The following is a 16,894-nucleotide window of genomic DNA, read 5'->3' as shown; positions in this document are numbered from 1 at the left end:
GACCAAATTCCTTAGAGTGTTCCTATTGAAGGGTGCTTTTCACAGTATAGCACAGTGTGGTAGCCCAACAGGGTTTATGTACCCCGTCAGTTAGCACGCTGTATTAGACTGTCACAAGTGGTATGTCTAATTCAGTAATCTCGTGACGAGCCCCCCAATCTTGTAAGTGATTTCAATCCGGCACTTCACCTAAATCAATGCCTAGCATGTGATGCACAACTTAAACCCTTAATTATTTATTTGTCTCTATAAGTTCTTTTATTCTGAACGATGTACCACTTATATCACGCCCCTTTCTTTGAACCCCCCCGGTCACACTGAACCAGGATACAGGCTGGTTTGCAAAGTTAAAATATTTATTTATATATATTCACAATATAATCACACTGTTGTAATGGGGATACAATAATCACCAATGGGCTGATGTCACACTAAACAATCTCTTTAATCATAAGGAGTAATAATGAGCAAAAACAATGCAGCACGAAAATAATACATTTGGGTGCATATTCAAATCAAATATTGTTGTGGTTATTATTTCCCCCTGCACACCCCTAAATCCCCCCAATATGCAATGTAGAGAGGTAGGAGGAGAGAGAACAGGTTTCAGGAATGCAGAATTCAAGCAAATGTATCAATCCCAATTTCCCCCCAGCAAACACAAGAGAGAAGCAGAACTAATTGGCAAACTGCCAAAATGGTTTTAAAGTTGGCTTTGAATGGAATGGGGAAACACTAAAAATGGGCTAGATCACAGAAATTGTTGAAATATTAATGGAAGCCACGTTACATGGTTGTAGACAAACTCTAGCAATGATTTGAGAGTAATAAGCAATGGGAAAACTTAATTTTGAGGTTGGGTGCAATGAAATGCGATTTTACACGTTATAGATTTTGTCCAAATGAAAATTTGCAGCAAACTTCTCCTTATAGTTGGAGAACTATAAGGATTTGAGAGGCTGTTTTGGCTACTCTGGAAAGCTTAGGATGTTAACATGAGAATTGAAGAAGGTATGGATGTTTCGTTGAGGTCGTTTCTTTCAGATAGAGGCAATTTGTAAAACAAAGATGCGCTTTAAAAAGACAAACAGGATTTCTTTACACTAGGGATGAACTATGAAGAAGCAAACTACACGACAGCACAGCCTCCAGCCCAGGACGTCTCTGGATCAGTTTTTTTCCTGCCGAGATGCTCGCCTTCTTCAGAAAATATATATCAGTGCAAAGATTGGTTTAACACTACTAGTACAGAAGGAGATAATAGGGATGAGATGGGATAGTTCAGGCAGTTCAAAAATATTCTAACAATGCAGTTCTGGATATCACAGAGGATGGGTTTGGATAGGGATTGCTATGAACAATACATAGGCTAGTGACAGTCCTATACTAAGGATACTCACTATATAGGTTTGGACAGAACCGTCAGGGATTCAGGTCAGTCAAGATTTCTGGACTGGAATTCTGCTGGGCACACCGGACTGGACAGCAAGGCGCTCAGGTCTGCAATCAGCAAGGAGCTCTGGTCACCACACGGTAGGACTGGACTGGATCTGCAATTGCTCTCTGGTCACAGCTATCTGGTCACAGCATGGCTCTACTGGGTTGGGTCTTTGGATTCTGGCAATAATTCTTAGCAGGAAAGCAGTACAGCACAGCCAGGCTGTTCTTTGGTTCCTCTTAGATGTCTGGGGTAAATTCTGGTTTCTGGAATTTTAAGGCCAAGCTGAGAGTGGTTCAGCTATGGAAATGGGCCTTTCTGCTTGCCAAGTTTCTGTAGTCTGGAGTCTGGAATATGGATAGTTCTCTTGCAAAGTGCTCTGCCAGCAATCGGTTGGTGGGTGAATGTGTGTGTTTCTAAGTCCTCAGTTGTCTCTATTTTCTTTTAAACAACAAACAAACACAAAACAAATAAATAAACAACAACTCTCAACATTTGCTCAGGCACATTCGGGTTTAAGTTCATAATGTATGTTATCCTCGCAGGTCACGGCTAGGCTTCCTCCTCCTCCGTCGTGTTGTCCTCGTTCCTGTCTGCGTGCTGCGCACGGGTACGGGCAGGTCAGGTCTCCTCTCCTCCCGGCTCACTCGAACAAGTTGTGCTGTTTTCCTCGTCGCTCCCAAATAAGTCTTGTACCAAGGTATTCCACGCTAGTATTCTGGCCCCACTGTTCTCTTCTCCCCTCTGCGAGGTTCTGGTCCAGACCGTAGTTTCTGCTATTGCCCATTTTTGTAGGTCCGCCCAACAGCCTTCTATCGATGGTCCTGCGCTTGCTTTCCATGCCATTGCGATGCAGCGTTTCGCCAGTATTGTCATCAGGTCTGTCATCTTAGCTATATGGATCCTCTGCTTGTCGCCCCTCAGGAACAGGCCCAGTATGTAGGACGCCGGCGACCAAGCTCGCATATGGATTCCTGTCTTCAACGCTCTTTCCTGTATCGTATTCCAGAAGGCTGTCACACCCGGCTATATCCAAAACATGTGCACCATATCTGCCTGTTCTTCCTGGCCGCGTGGGCAACTCCGTATTTGGCTGTCCCCCATGTTTGACATTCTTTTAGGTGTTAAATATGCCCTGTGCACTATGTAGAACTGCAGCTGTCTGAACCTTGTGTTTCTGGAAACTTTCTTCGTGTATTGAAGGGCTCTGTTCCATTCTTCGTCCCATTTTGTCCGGCTGTTCAGTGTCCTAGAATTGATGGTGCCCAGCAATTGTTCGTAAAGTCTGGACACAGTGTGTCCCCCCTCAGATGCATCGTACCAGGCATCCAGCGGCCCGTCCATGCCTTCTTCTTCCGGCAGGGTCTCCCACCTCTTTCTTATTCCTTGGACCATGCTATTATACAGTATGAATTGGACACTGTGTATGTCCTGCTCCTCCGCCTGGGTCTGAAAGTCTACCCAATGTCCTTCTTGCCACAGGTCACCTACTTGGGCCACTCCTTTGTCTTCCCACTGTGTTCTGAACATTGCCATGCTTGCTATATGGGTGTCTACCAGTCCCACCAGGTGGATGTGCCCTGAACAGGGGTCTCTTATGTTCTGCACTTTCCATGCTCTTTTCCACAGTGCTTGGCCTAGTTGGACTATTCTGGGAAGGATTTTTGCTTGGGTCTCGTTTATCCACAGTAGTTCTTTCAAATAGTATCTCTGGAGCGATGGTCGAAATCGTATTGTATCAATGGAGGTGTTTTCCCCCAGCCATCGGACCACGAATTGAAGTTGTGCGGCCAAGTAGTAACGCTCAAAGTCCGGGAGCTTGATCCCTCCCCATTCGTAGCCCCTTTGTAATGTACTCAGTGCTACCCTATTCCTCCCTCCTTCCAATAGAAAGGTCCTTGTCATGGAGTGTAATAGTCTGAAAAAGGAAGAGTCGGGGTAAAACTATCATCTTCATTAGGGCCGCCCAGCCTACCATCCCCAGCGGTAGTGTTTTCCAGAACTGCATGGCATTCTCTGTTTTGTCCAGGGCTGCCTGCATGTTGGCCATGTGTGTTTCCGCAGTGTCGTGATATATGTCCACCCCCAGATATCTGAAGGTGATTGGGGTCCATGTCAAGCCCAAATGCGGCAGCTGGTCTGATGTTGTCGCCCTTAGGCGCGCCAGGGCGTACAGTGAGGACTTTCCCTTGTTGATGGTGATTCCCGATAACCTGCCAAACGCTCCCAGTGCCTCCAGTAGGTCTGGTAAGTGGGTTTGTGGGTCCTGGACGTAAAGCAGCATGTTATCCGCATATATTGAAACCTGGTGTGTTTCCCCATCTATCACTATGCTGGTGTCTCCATACTCCACCCTTAGGAAGGCCGCGAACGTTGACTAGAGTCAATATATATAGCATCGGGGACAGCGGGCACCCCTGTTTCGTACCTCGCCCTATGCTCCACTCCCCTGAGACATGCCTCCCCGTCTTAACTCTGACCCTCGGGTCATTGTATGGCAGTTTTATCCAACGTAGGAACCCCCCGCCTATCCCGACGTGGGCAAGCACCCCCAGTAGCCAGTCCCAGTTCACTGAATCGAACGCTTTAATTGCATCTAATGACACCACTGCGTATTCTCCCTCCTCTTGGTTCGTCCTGTCAATGACGTGATGGAGTCACTGGAGATTCCATGCCGTGTTTCATTCTGGTACATACCCTGTCTGGTTTGTGTGCACCAGTGTGGGCATCACCCTTTTTAGCCGGTTGGCCAATGCCGCTGTCAGTATCAGGGCGCAGTATCGGCCTGTAGGACCCACACTCGAGGGGCGGCTTCCCTGCTTTAAGTATCGGGACTATTACAGATTCTGACATACTGCTCGGAAGTCGTCTGCACTCGTGCGCCTCCTCCAGTGTCTCTAGTAATCTCAGAGCCAAGCTATCTTTGTATCTTTTATATAATTCCCCTGGTAACCCGTCGGGCCCTGGGGACTTCCCTGTCAGTAACTAGGTAATAACCTCCGTCAGTTCCTCCACAGTAAGGGGAGCGTCCAACATCTGGGCCTGCTCTTCTGACAGTCGTGGGAGTTTGATTTCCTCAAATGCATCTTCAAGGTCTCCCTCTTCTGCTTCCTGTACTCTGGTATATAGTTTCTCATAGAATTGTGAGAACACTGTATTTATACCCTCCTGGGACCAATCAATCACCCCCTGACTTTTTTGAATTGCATTTATCGGTTCACACTTGGTCTCCTGTTTGGTCAGCCAGGCGAGAAGTCTACTAGGTTTATCCCCTTCTGCGTGCAGCCTTTGTATGTATTTCCCATAGTCTAACTGCCCTAATCTCTCCCAGGCCGCCATACACTGTTGTCTCAGAGTGGTGAGGTCACTCGTTCCCCCCGCTCTCGCCCTGCCTGTACTTCCGCCCTCTCTATCTTCCCTTCTATCTCATCCAGTTCATCCAGGGTTCCTCTCCTAAGGCCTCCCGTTTTCCCAATTACCGCCCCCCTGATCACCACCTTAAAGGCCTCCCATCTTGTTCCCGTACTGTCTACGCTACCCATGTTGTGCTCGAAGTAGTCACCTATTGAAGTTTGGATATGGTCTTGGAAATCCCCCTCTAGGAGTGCTTCCGCCCTAAGTCTCCACGTGGGTATGGGGGCTTTCCTGTATGTATGTGCCTGTGTTGCTTCCAGTGGGGCATGGTCAGATAGGGTTCGTGCGTGAATGTGTGGCCCAGTGAATTTGCCTAGTGTCTCTTTGCCCATGAATAAATAGTCAATGCGGGTAAATGTCCCGTGTGGGGCGCTATAGTGTGTGTATCCCCTTTCATCCCCATGTACCTTCCTCCAGACGTCCTCTAGCTCGAGCTGGTCCAGTGTCTTCTGCAACACCCGCGCTGTTGGTGCGGCCCTTTTGTGTTTGTCGTCCGACCGGTCCAGCCTGGCATCCAATATGCAATTCAGATCTCCGGCCCAGATGGTCGTGGCGTTCCTATACGGGGCCAACCGGGGTGTGAATGGTTTAAAGAAATCTGTTGCATCGTGGTCTGGGGCATAGGTATTCACCAGACAAACTTCCTGGTTCTCCAGCATTCCGTGTACGATGAGGACCCTTCCTTCGGCATCTCTCTCCTGTTTTATGAGATGGAATGGGATGCCCGGGGCAATCCAGGTCTCTACCGCTCTCGCATAGTTAGAGTATGTGGAGCTGTATGTCTGGCCGCCCCATTTCTTGGCCATCTTGGCTTGTTTTTCCACGGTCAAGTGGGTCTCCTGCAGCATTGCGATGTGGACTTTCGCTTTGTTTAGCCATGCGTAGACCCTCAGTCTCTTCACGTAGACGTTTAGCCCCCTGACATTCCAAGTCACCACTTTTAGTTCATCTCGGTTCCTGTGTTTTACAGTTTCCCACGGCCCGCTCATTCCCATCGGCCTGTTTAGTTTTCCCTTTCTGGCATGATGGCCTGGGAGGTCCTTCCATCATCTTCTCCCAGTTATTCCCCTGGTAGCTTGCGGGTCCGCCTTCCCTCTTTACTTCCCCTGACCTGGCGGACCGCCCTGCCACCAGTGTCTGTTTCTCTCCACCTCCGCTCTGTGGTGTTCCGCGACGGGTTCCCGCGTTTGAGTGCAGCCTCACTTGCGCCCTTGCGTTGTCTTTGCCGTGTCCGTGACCACCTCGTTCATCATGTTTGCCTTCTCTCGTGCCTTCTCTTAACAATCATAACCACACTACTACAACTACTATAAACCAACGCCCAGCCTCCCTCCCCCTACTCGGGCCCTGCCGCATTCCAGGTGCTGCCCTCGATCCGTGGGCGCACTCGTCATGGTGTAGTGCCTTAAAACTGACACTGCTAACTTTTCGCTACTTGGGGTCCCCTCTGTGGGTCTTGGTGGTCCAGAGGCCTCGAGCTCCCGGGTTAATCCATTAGTTTATGCTTTCGGTTCTCATTCTGCTAATTGTCCTGCTGTATCTCGATTCGGCATGGTGTCCTCGGTGTTTTGTCCGCACCCTCATTCCCTGCCTTGCCGGGGTGCCTCACGGTTCCTCTCGACCCCCTCTCTTAGTTGTGGGATCCCCTGCTCGTCTATCCACTCCTGGGCGTCTGCCGTGGTCTCAAAGATCTGTGTCCTCCCATTGTGTAGGATTTTGAGCTTGGACGGGTAAAGTAACATGAATTTCACCCCCACTGCCCGAAGGCGCTCTTTTGTCGGCCAGAACTGTGCTTGCTGTCTTCACACAAGTGCCGTATAGTCAGGGTAGATGGTTATCCTGGCTCTGTTGCATGTTATCTCCCCGCCTTCCCTCGAGAATGCCAGGATTTTCTCCCTGTCTTTAAAGTTCAAGATCTTCGCGATCATGGGTCTCGGTGGCGCGCCCAGGCGGGGTTTCCTGGTTAGTGCTCTGTGCACCCTTTCCACCACAAAGCCCTGGGACAGGGTCCCTGCACCTACTTCCTGGAGCAGTAAGTTCTCTACTTAATCTGTGGGGTCTCTACCTTCCACCCCCTCCGGCAGCCCTACGATGTGCACATTGTTGCGCCTGGCTCGGCCTTCCACATCTTTGGCCCTGCGTTCTAGTGTTTTAATCCATTCCAGTGCATCTGACATTTGTGACTGAGAGGTGGTCACGTTTGCTGTATTGCTCTGCACCTGTCTTCTTCCTGTGTCTCTGCCATCCGCTCTCCTCTGCCACTATCCTTGGTTGCCTGCTCCCCCTCCGCCCGTGTTCACGCGGTGTGGTGGTTTGCGCCTCGTTCCACGTCCCTGTTAGGGAGGGCGGTCGGGTTTGGCACCTCTCTCGATCTTCCGCGGGTGTGTGCGGGTATCCAGTGGGCAGCCGTCCGCGCCCCTGCACCCAGCCATCTGTGTACTCAGCTTCTACTGCCCTACGGAGCGCAGGCGGATCCTCAGTGGGCCGCAGACGCCATTTTATGTGGTAGCCCTGCGCCTCCGCCTCACCTCGTTTCTGGTCTTTCCAACCTCCAATTTTGTTCGGGCATTCGCCCGTGCGTGCCCTGGACACTCCGGGTGCCATCCCTTCGATTTGTTCAGGGACTCCTGCCGTTTTTCAGCCGTTTATAAGGATTGTGTAGTGGATCACCCGAGAGCTCTCAGTGACTCGCTGTCATGATGCCCGCTCCCGGGGAGCCGGTTCAAGCCCGGCGTCCCCGAAAGCGGACATCCAGTCCCCAAGGAAGGACCCAGCAACCCCATATAGGGGGCCTTTTGACAGTGTCCTGGCGCCTATGGCGCCAGGCTCATAAAAGACATCAGTCCTGGCGCCATAGGCGCCAGGCTCATTATGGGAATGCTTGGGTGCACTTACCTGATGCAGACCATGCTGCAGGATCCCGGCCTCCTTGAGGCCTGAAAGGAACTACTTTACCTGTGGGACTAATTTATCATCCGGGCGTGGTCGGGGAAGGATACATACCTGATTGGAGGAAGGATACATACCTGGAACTTCTTCCAAGGCTATTTAAACCCCACCCGAACAGCCACACGTGCTTAGCGTTGTTCTGCATCTAGCAGCTGGACGCTCACCGTGTCTGCTCCTGCATCCTGACTTCTGCCACGCCTGCCAGCATCCTGGATCACCTGCAAAGGAAGAGAAGAAGAGAACAGAAGAAGGAAAAGTCCTTACCTGCTAAATCCGCATCCCGGAGACATCCCGCCGACAATCCTGAAAAGGAAGACTTTAATTTAAAAGCTCATCACGTCGTCGCTGCATCGCCACATTCCACTCACCTTTACAGTCACTCACCTTTACAGGGCGCCTCCATGTTCAGCAGCGATCATCCGGATTCGCAGTCACGCCCCAGCGCCTAGGGAGAAAAAGACCAGAACAAAAGGTGAGAGATAGAAGGGAATAAGGAAAGCTAAATCTCCATGTTAAGACTTACCTGTTGATTCATTCCCTCTTCATTTCGGGTCCGCGCCGCATCCTGGCATTTCCAGACCCCGGCCCCTAAGGGGAAAAAGAGACATCAGCGTTAATGAGCGAATGAAAAGACCAAAAAAACGTTCATTAGAGACTTACCTGATTTCTACAAGGATTTCACCTCTCATCTTGGGTCGGTGCCTGTTCCCCGGCATTCCGTACCCCGGCCCCTATGGGGAAAGAGACACTAGCATTAGTACACTAATGCATGGACACAAGGGGAACCTCTTATCAAAAAACTTACCTGGAAGCCAAGCAAGTTTGGTTCTCACCAATCCGAAAATCCAGTGAAGTAACTGGATACCAACGCGCCCCTGCATCAGAAGCAGGATGGAGAGCTTGTCCTTCCAGACCCTAAGAAGAATACTTCTGCGAGCCAGACAAGCCAGATTTGGGGGCCCGGTCCAGTCCGTCTTCCGAACCCTGCGCATCACCTTAGAAGAGGTCACATCAGCGCGAACCAGGCCAGCGCCTCCGTGGGAGTCAGGTGAGCGTAACACTCGCTCACTCTTGCATGGCCGCCAAGCCACGCCCCCCTCAGTTGTCTCTATTTATGCATTTGATAAAGGGGTGTGTATGCTGGATTATCCTAAGCGTGCCCCCTTGATTGGCTATACGCTAGAATCTGCTCTCTCCCTTGATTGGAGGAGAGAACAGTCTGTCACCATGATGATGTGGTTTTATGAGTCAGGGAATCCTCCCCATGGTGTTTTACTTTTCATATAATACATATTTACAATTTTACAAACTTGATAACAATAGCATATGTAGATCACATATTTTTTGGAGCAAATACTCTTCCGATCCCCTTCATTGTAGGATCTTGGGTCTGGATTTGACAGCATTTCGCTCTTTTTGTCCGGGACACAAGCTCTAGTTTGCCTAAAATTGGTACACATGTGCACATTGTATATGGGAATAAGCATGTGAAGTTTCATGCTTCTGACATCAATACATTTGCTATAAAACCACAATTTCTACAGTTATGTCCCAGAACATAGCACAGAGGGTTTATATATTTTTTACAATTGTCCACAGTAAATTATTATTCTTATTAGAAATCTGCTTTTTGTCCATTTTGAATCAACAAAATTGTCTGTTCCCGCCTCCTTCTCCTTCTTGCAGCTTCAGCAACAATCTCCACCCACTTCCTCCTGGCAGAGACCCTTTACAATCCTTCCTGATTAGCATCTCCATGCCTGGGAGGAAGCCCATTGTGCTCTTCCCAGGGCAGCCAAGTGCCCCTCCCCTCTTAATCAACACATGAATGTGAGTTCCTGGTCCAGAGAGCAGAAGGGAGGTTCCTTGGCCAGTGGGGGAAGTTGTTTGTAGCTTTGGCTGAATCAGGCTTACTTTGAAAGTCAGTTTGTTACATTTTTCTTTGTTGAAAATAAACTTACAATTTTAAAACAAACATCTAGAACACTGATTCCAGACTCTAAACCATGAATTTTAAATAGCTGCAACCTAGTTTGCTCTTGATAACAGGTCACTTAGATGTTAGACATTAGATCTTAATGGTACAAATTTACAGTTTAAATGCAAGCTTTTGAAACAGTCACAGGCGGCCGTTGGTACTGTGCCCAGATTTTGACAGCTTTCACAGGCAGGCAAACTGGCTTGTGGATGTTTTTGTGACCAATTCAGGTTTCCAGGATATTGCAATTCCACAATGCTTTCTTGACTTCAGTAACGTGTGACATCCAACAAGAAGATTGGATGTGTGTGGTTGTTTTGCACCAGCATTTTGTATTTTCAGCAACCAAGAAAGGATTTAACTGCAAGATGTCGGATTTCTTTCAGCAAGCACTGCTTTACATTTGTGCTCCATTTTTACATGTTGGGCAGGCCAATGACATGTTTCAGAAGTACGTTCTCCATTCCACCACTGACAACATTTATGGTATATTTGGCAGCCATCTTTCTGTGCTTGGTAGAGTGCACTTTCCTTCGATGTTGGCGCGCATGTGGTTTTCCGGTCATTTTGATGATTCTGGTGCCACCAGCACACAGTGATGCCGCAGGGCAGAGGAGAATGTGTTAAAACATCCCACAATGCCCCCCCTCGCGACTTTACTCTTGACCGCCCATCAAGGGGAAGTCAGGAGATTGGGATGTTCAGTTTTCTTTTCGGTCCAAGTGAAAATAAAATGTGTCTGCTTCTCCCATCTGTTGTGGATCAACAGGTTCTCCTCGCCGGTTACAAATGGAAGTGTATGGAGCGATGCCCCGGGCCCCTCGGGTCTTTCCTCCTGGACCCAAGTGGTCCTCCATAGGCTTAGGATCCATGGTGCTCTGATGACAAAACAGAGCATCATTGTAGACATTTCCCCACCACTATTCATGCAGTGGGGCAGGCGCATACATTTGATAGATACATGACAATCTCTCCTGCTTATACTTATTACTAATTAGAGCAGATGGAATGGTTTTTTACAATCAGAATTTTCTAGGGAGCTGAAATGTCCCCCTCTGGGTTTCCAGATGAATCCTCTAGTTGCTGCAGACTATGCCTAGGATGGCAACATTTCAGATGGTTGATGTGCACCCACTTATCTTCCCCTTCTGCCAAACTGCCTTTGGGGATACAGATTTTGTAGGCGACTGGTGAGATTCTGTCTACAATTTCAAAACGTCCCAGCCAGCTTGGAAGAAATTTGCACTTTTTGGCCTGGTTCCTTTGGAAATTGTACAAGTAGACCTGGTCTCCTACTTGGTATTCTTTTCTAGTTGTCTTAAGGTCATAGTGGGTTTTCATACTGTCTGCAGATCTTTCTAGATTCCGCTGAGCATAGGCAAAAGCATGTTGAAGGTGTTTTCTCAGATTTTCAACTTACTCATGAGCTCTGGAGGCATTTATCGAAGTCTGCTCTTGGGTTATGTAGAGCAGATGCTGGGGAAGCACCATCCTTCGTCCAGTCATCAGCTCAAACGGCGACATTTTAGTTGTCAGAAGAAGGGGTAGATCTGATGGCCATCAGGACAAGAGGTAATCGAATGTCCCAACTTGGGCCAGAATCTGCCACAAGCTTTTTTAATATGCTCACGATTGTCTTGTTGTATCTTTCAACTCCACCACTAGAAGCTAACCGGTAGGCAATGTGTAGTTTCCTTTTGACCCTAAGTATCTCCCACATCTTTGTCATCACTTTGCTAGTGAAGTGGCTACCTTGGTCTGACTCAATCCTTTGGGGTAGTCAAAAACGCGAAAAGATGTGGTTGATCATCAGGGCAGCTGCTGTTTCTGCCTAGCAATTTGGGACCGGGAGACATTCCACCCATTTAGTGAACAAGCATGTCACGGTCAACATGTACTTGTTCTCCCTAGAGGAGCGAATCACAGGCGCCCGATAAAATCAACTTGTAAATATGACCAAGGCAGTGTCATCCCCCTCTTTTGGAGGGGAGCACGGTGTGTGAGGGATGTTGGCTGAAATTGTGCACACACAAGACACTCCTTCAAGTATAGTTTGAGGTCCTGCCTCATGTGTGGCCAGTATGCAAACCTCTATTAAGATTTCAAGTGTTGTATGGAACCCCCGATGACAGGCTGTGGCCGCATCATGGGCGTGACTTAGCATCAGGCTTCGGAATGAGGTGGGAACCATCCACTGATCATGACCAGCTAGGGATCTCCTCGTCAACAAACCGCTTTGGATTCTGAACATTCTTGGACATTTCATCAACACTCTGAGGTCCTCTTTCCCTATGTAATCGGTATCCGTCAGGGGAAAGTCCTCAATGTGTTGATAAAACTTACCAGTTATTGGATCCCCCCTTTGAGCCGTAATCAAATCAGCATCTGGGGTCTCCTTACTCCATTGTGCAGTTGAGAGTTCATTGTGAGCATTTGTCTTGGACCTAGTGATAGCAGTGACCAGGATTTCCCCCCACAGGGTCTCGATCTCAAGTAGATCCCCTTGGATGGCTCCAGTTTTGGCCAGCTGATCAGCTATGTCATTTCCAGTTTTGTCTGGTCCCTGTACTTTAGACTGGCCCTTGATCTTTTTCCAGTAGATGGTCATCCCATCTGAGGTGACCAGATCATCAATATTTTGACTTAATTTCCCATGTTTCAATGGTTTGTTATTAGCACATAACATGCCTCTGGTTTTCAGGTTAACCAGGTGCTCCACTAACCCGTTCCGTACATTATCCGAATCTGTGATTATGACCAGTTTGTGGAGTTGATGTTGGACAGCATTGAGGATGGCTTGATGCACAGCCACTTGGCTACTTCGGGGACCGATTTTGTACCCAGCGGATGGTTCTGGGGCATCATTCACCCATGCATTCCCTACGCCGGCCACACGTTCTTTTTCCCCGCTGTTGTCAATATGGTAGGAGCACCCATCCACATAGACAGTGAGCATTCCCTCACACTTGTCTTCTTCAAAGACTTTGTGTGGGGAATTAAGGTATGCCTCCATGTTGTCCTTGATTCTAAGACTTTCGTCCTCGAGACAGTTTTCTCTGGCACAATCATGCAAGTCAGCCAGACCTTGCGCGAGAGGACTCTTCTTGTTTTGGCCATATCTGACCTCCTCAGGAAAGCCTTGCACTGACAGAATCCAGGAAGTAATTCGGAAATTACTCACATTTCTGGCCCGGATTCTGTCACTTTGGAGATATTGCAGAGGCTGGTGTGGAGTATCCACAATGATGTGTTCCCCCTGGAAAAACAAGCAATAATTTCTCAATGCCCACACCGTTGACAGGAGTGCCTTCTCAGAATCGTTGAATTTTTCCTCCATGTGCTGTTTAAACTAACATGGTTGACACTATGTTTCAATTTTATTGGTCGTTAGTCTGGGTCCAGAGGACCTTGTTTACACAATCTATGAGGGGTGACAAACTCCGCAGGATGTCATTCCCTAGTAAACAAGCGGTGCAATCTGAAGTCACAACTATGACCGGGTGCTTCACATTGTGTCGCTCAATTTTAATATCCAAATCCACAGTACCTCGACGGGAATTTCCTTTCCGTCAAAGTTCTGAAGTTGTCCAGGAAGAGGGGTGAGAGGAATTTGGTATTTCTCCCCCCTTCCCGAATTCAGTTGATCAAAGGCCCTTTTTGACAGAAGGGTAGCATGGGATCCAGTGTCCACCAGTGCCAAAATTGTACACTGCCCCTGTATTTGGACCGGGGCATAGAAACTTACCTCTTTTTCCTCAAGGGGGCAAAGATAATGTACATTTTTGGACAACTGGTGGGTTAGTTTCTTGGTTTTGGACACTGACAGGAAGGTGATTTGGGCAGGATTCTGTTTGGTGTCTTGGGAATCTAAAAGAAAAATGGGGGAAGTTTTGGGTTCCACTGGTTCTGGTTCTGGGCTGACCCCCCCCCCCCTTTTTGGAGGCAGTCACCACGATGAGTTTTAACCAGGGGATTTTCATGCTGATGATTCTGGGGTTTGATGATGGGCGGTGCTAACTCGGTCCCCACATCTACCCAGTCTGGATTTGGATCCTTTGGGACCCATTTTTCTTTGGGAGGAGTTCCCCCACCTCTGAAGGAGAAGATCCATTACCCAGAATCCTCTGAGGATCCCTCTCCTTCAAACTGGAAGACTTGTACCTCCTCCTCAAAATGGGTCTTTTTGGGCTCGTAATTTCTCCTACCCCCACTCTGCTCCTTGAGTGGCAGACTTTCGGGGGCAGGAGATTTTGGTTCCGGTTCCTGGGTTTCCAGGGGCTTTTTACAAGTGGGGAAGGAAGCTTCCTCCAAGGCTTTAAACCCCCTTCCCCTTGTGCCTCCTCCCTGGGAACCGGTGAGTTGTCGGGGTTCTTCCCCCATCATTGCTCAGGAGCACCAGGTCCTGGATTGGAGGCATTCTGTGCCGCCATGCTCATCTGAGGGTTCTTTTGAGCCCTCAGCATGCGACCCAGATCCTGTGCCATGTTCTGGACCTGGCGCTCTAGTTGGGACACCTGCTCTGGCTGGTATGGGGTCCTCATGTCTCCCCTGGGCTGATCCCAGGAAGGTTAGGAAAGTTGGGGTACCCCTCCACCCTTGGCCTCCCCTCTCCCGGATTGGGTTGTCTGGGCTCCGGAAAATGGGGCAAGAAGGATGGATTGTTTTGGGGTTAAAGTTTTGCAGGTACCTTTTGAAGAAATTCTGTCTGGTATTTGGGGGATTACTGCCCTCCTGGGGGAAGTGAGGAGGGAAGTTCCATGTGTTAACTGCTATCTGGTTGGATCCCCCCCCTTGGACCGGAGGAGTCCACACATAACCCAGGATGGGTCTATTGCCCTTGTAGCGTGAGCTAATATAGTCAAGGGAGTTAGGGGTCACATTTGTGGGATTACCTCCCTTGCTCCCTGTATGTGATTGGCCCAATGGCCTTCTGGGTTTGGCGTTGTTTTGATTCTGTGTGGGCAGGTTTTTGGGCCCCCCCATCTCTAAATTTAAAATGGGGGCAACCTTCACCTCTGCCACTTTAGCAGCAGCAGGGGTGTTGGTTGTCTTGGGGCTTTTGGCATTATTTTTATGGTCCACTGGCTTTTGTACCTCATAAATGCGCGTGGCTTGTTCAAGGACTCAGTCTAGTGATCTTTTCTCATGAAAGTTCCTTACTAGCTGGGTCATGATATACTTAGGAAGAGCGTGGAAGAAAGTATTTACAAACTCATTGCTGTCAGTGCGCACCCTTCTAGTAGTCTGCACAAAGGCACGCTTTAACTCTTGAACAAATTCTTGTGGGGCCTGATCTTCCCCACATTGTAAGTTATAGGCTGCCATGCGAGCCTCCTGAGGATTCCTGTGAATAGAAAAGTGTTTAAAGATGGCCGCCCTATAGGTGGAGCATTTGGAATAATTCTGATCCTCCAGCCCCGCAAAGAAGCAGGAGTACTCAGGAGAAAAGGTCCACTTTACATATTTAATACAGTTTTGGCTGTCCTTCAAATGGAAAGTTGCTCCCAAACCGAATTCTTTGCATTCTTATGATCAGGCGTGATGACACTCCTAATTGCTTTTATTTGTTTTAGGGGATCCTTGAGCAAGGCCCTCTTGACCTTGTTGTTTTTTTTGGTTCGGGTGAACTGCTACCAGAGGTGCCTGTCTGGTCTTCTAGGCTCTCCCGGATTCTGCGAGCTTGGGAATGGCTGGCAGAATGTGGGAGCCTAGTTTCTTGAGTCCTGTGGTGCTCAGAAGAGTCTTCTGATTCTTCCTTCCTCCCCCCCCCACTGTCCTAGCTGGGAAGAGGTTTTCAGGATTCCCTTAGTGGGCCTACTCTCATGGAGTTCCCCACTAAATTTTACCATCTGGTCTCTGGGTAAATTATATTTTTGAGGATCCATTTCTCTGACCCTCCCCTCATTGGAGACTCCATGATCAGAGAAGATGGCCCTAGTGCTTGGGAACCCATACACAGATGCCCGCCCATCCATTCCTGGGAGGTGATGATCTATGAGCCCCATATTTCTCATTGGGTTGAAGTCTGCCATCTCCGTGGCCCTTGGCTCGTGTGTGCTAGTGGACGTGGGGGTGGCAGAGTCCATTGAGTTGAAGAGATGAAAGTCTCTGGTACCTGGTACCAGGGTTCCTGAGGTTATGCTCAGGTGCTTCCCTTTCCCAGCAGACCTCATCTCTCTCAGGCCCTACTCCCCGTTGCCATGCAAGAATCTGGCCCTTTTGCTCTTCTATCAAGGCCTTACTAGTCTCTATGAGTTGTTCCTGCATAGCGACCTGTCTGTGGAGCCTCATTGTCTATCTGTACTTCCTGGGTAATTTTGGAATATTGGGTCAATATTTGCTGCAGGAGAGTTACCTCCTGAGTCCTGTCCTTACTGGCCTGGTCCTTCTTGGCTAGAGCAACTTCCACCCTCCTGGCGTGCTCTGACAGTTTTCCGTGGTCTTTTAGGAGTTCACCCAGTCCCTGAAGGGCCAGGTGATCTTCTTCCATATTGGCTTTTAAATAACTGACCTCCTGGCCTAAGGTGTCCCTTTCCTGAATGAGATTACCCCTCTGTGCAGCCAGGTCATCCCTTTGTCTTTGGAGAGCACCAGCTTTCTGGTGCTCTTCATCAAATTCTGACTGGATGTCAAGGTCTTTGAGTATTAATTTATTATTTTCTTCTTTTTCTTGGTCTAGGCGATTTTGCAGGATGACAATCTGCTGTGCACATACTCTATTGTTGTTCAATTGCTGCTGCAGTTTTTTTGGCTCTGTAGTAGGGAGTCCAAACTTTCTTGGCACTCTTTTTGCTGCGGCAGTACTTTGGTATCCTGCTCTACCTTCTCCTGCTGCAGGATATCCAGATCTCCTTTTATCTTTACCAAGTACTGCCTGGTTTCATTTTCTGATTCTAGGCTCTTTTGTAGCCTTTGCTCTGCAGAGCCTAGATCAGTTTGGGCCTTTTCTAGTGATTGTACACGCCTATTTGCCAGATCTAGGTTTTCGGCTTATTTTTCCTGTATTGCTCCAATATGGAGGTACAGATGTGCCGCTATTCTGGGAATTTTACTTTGCTCTTCTTTTACCTTAGGGGCCATGTACAATTCACTAAGTGCCATGTTTAATGGACCCT

Source organism: Ambystoma mexicanum, chromosome 6q (genome assembly GCF_040938575.1).
Source record: "Ambystoma mexicanum isolate Mex_15411 chromosome 6q, UKY_AmexF1_1, whole genome shotgun sequence".
NCBI classification, from domain to species: Eukaryota; Metazoa; Chordata; class Amphibia; order Caudata; family Ambystomatidae; genus Ambystoma; species Ambystoma mexicanum.
The sequence above is the reverse complement of the archived record's forward strand: the minus strand, read 5'-3'. Positions refer to the sequence as shown.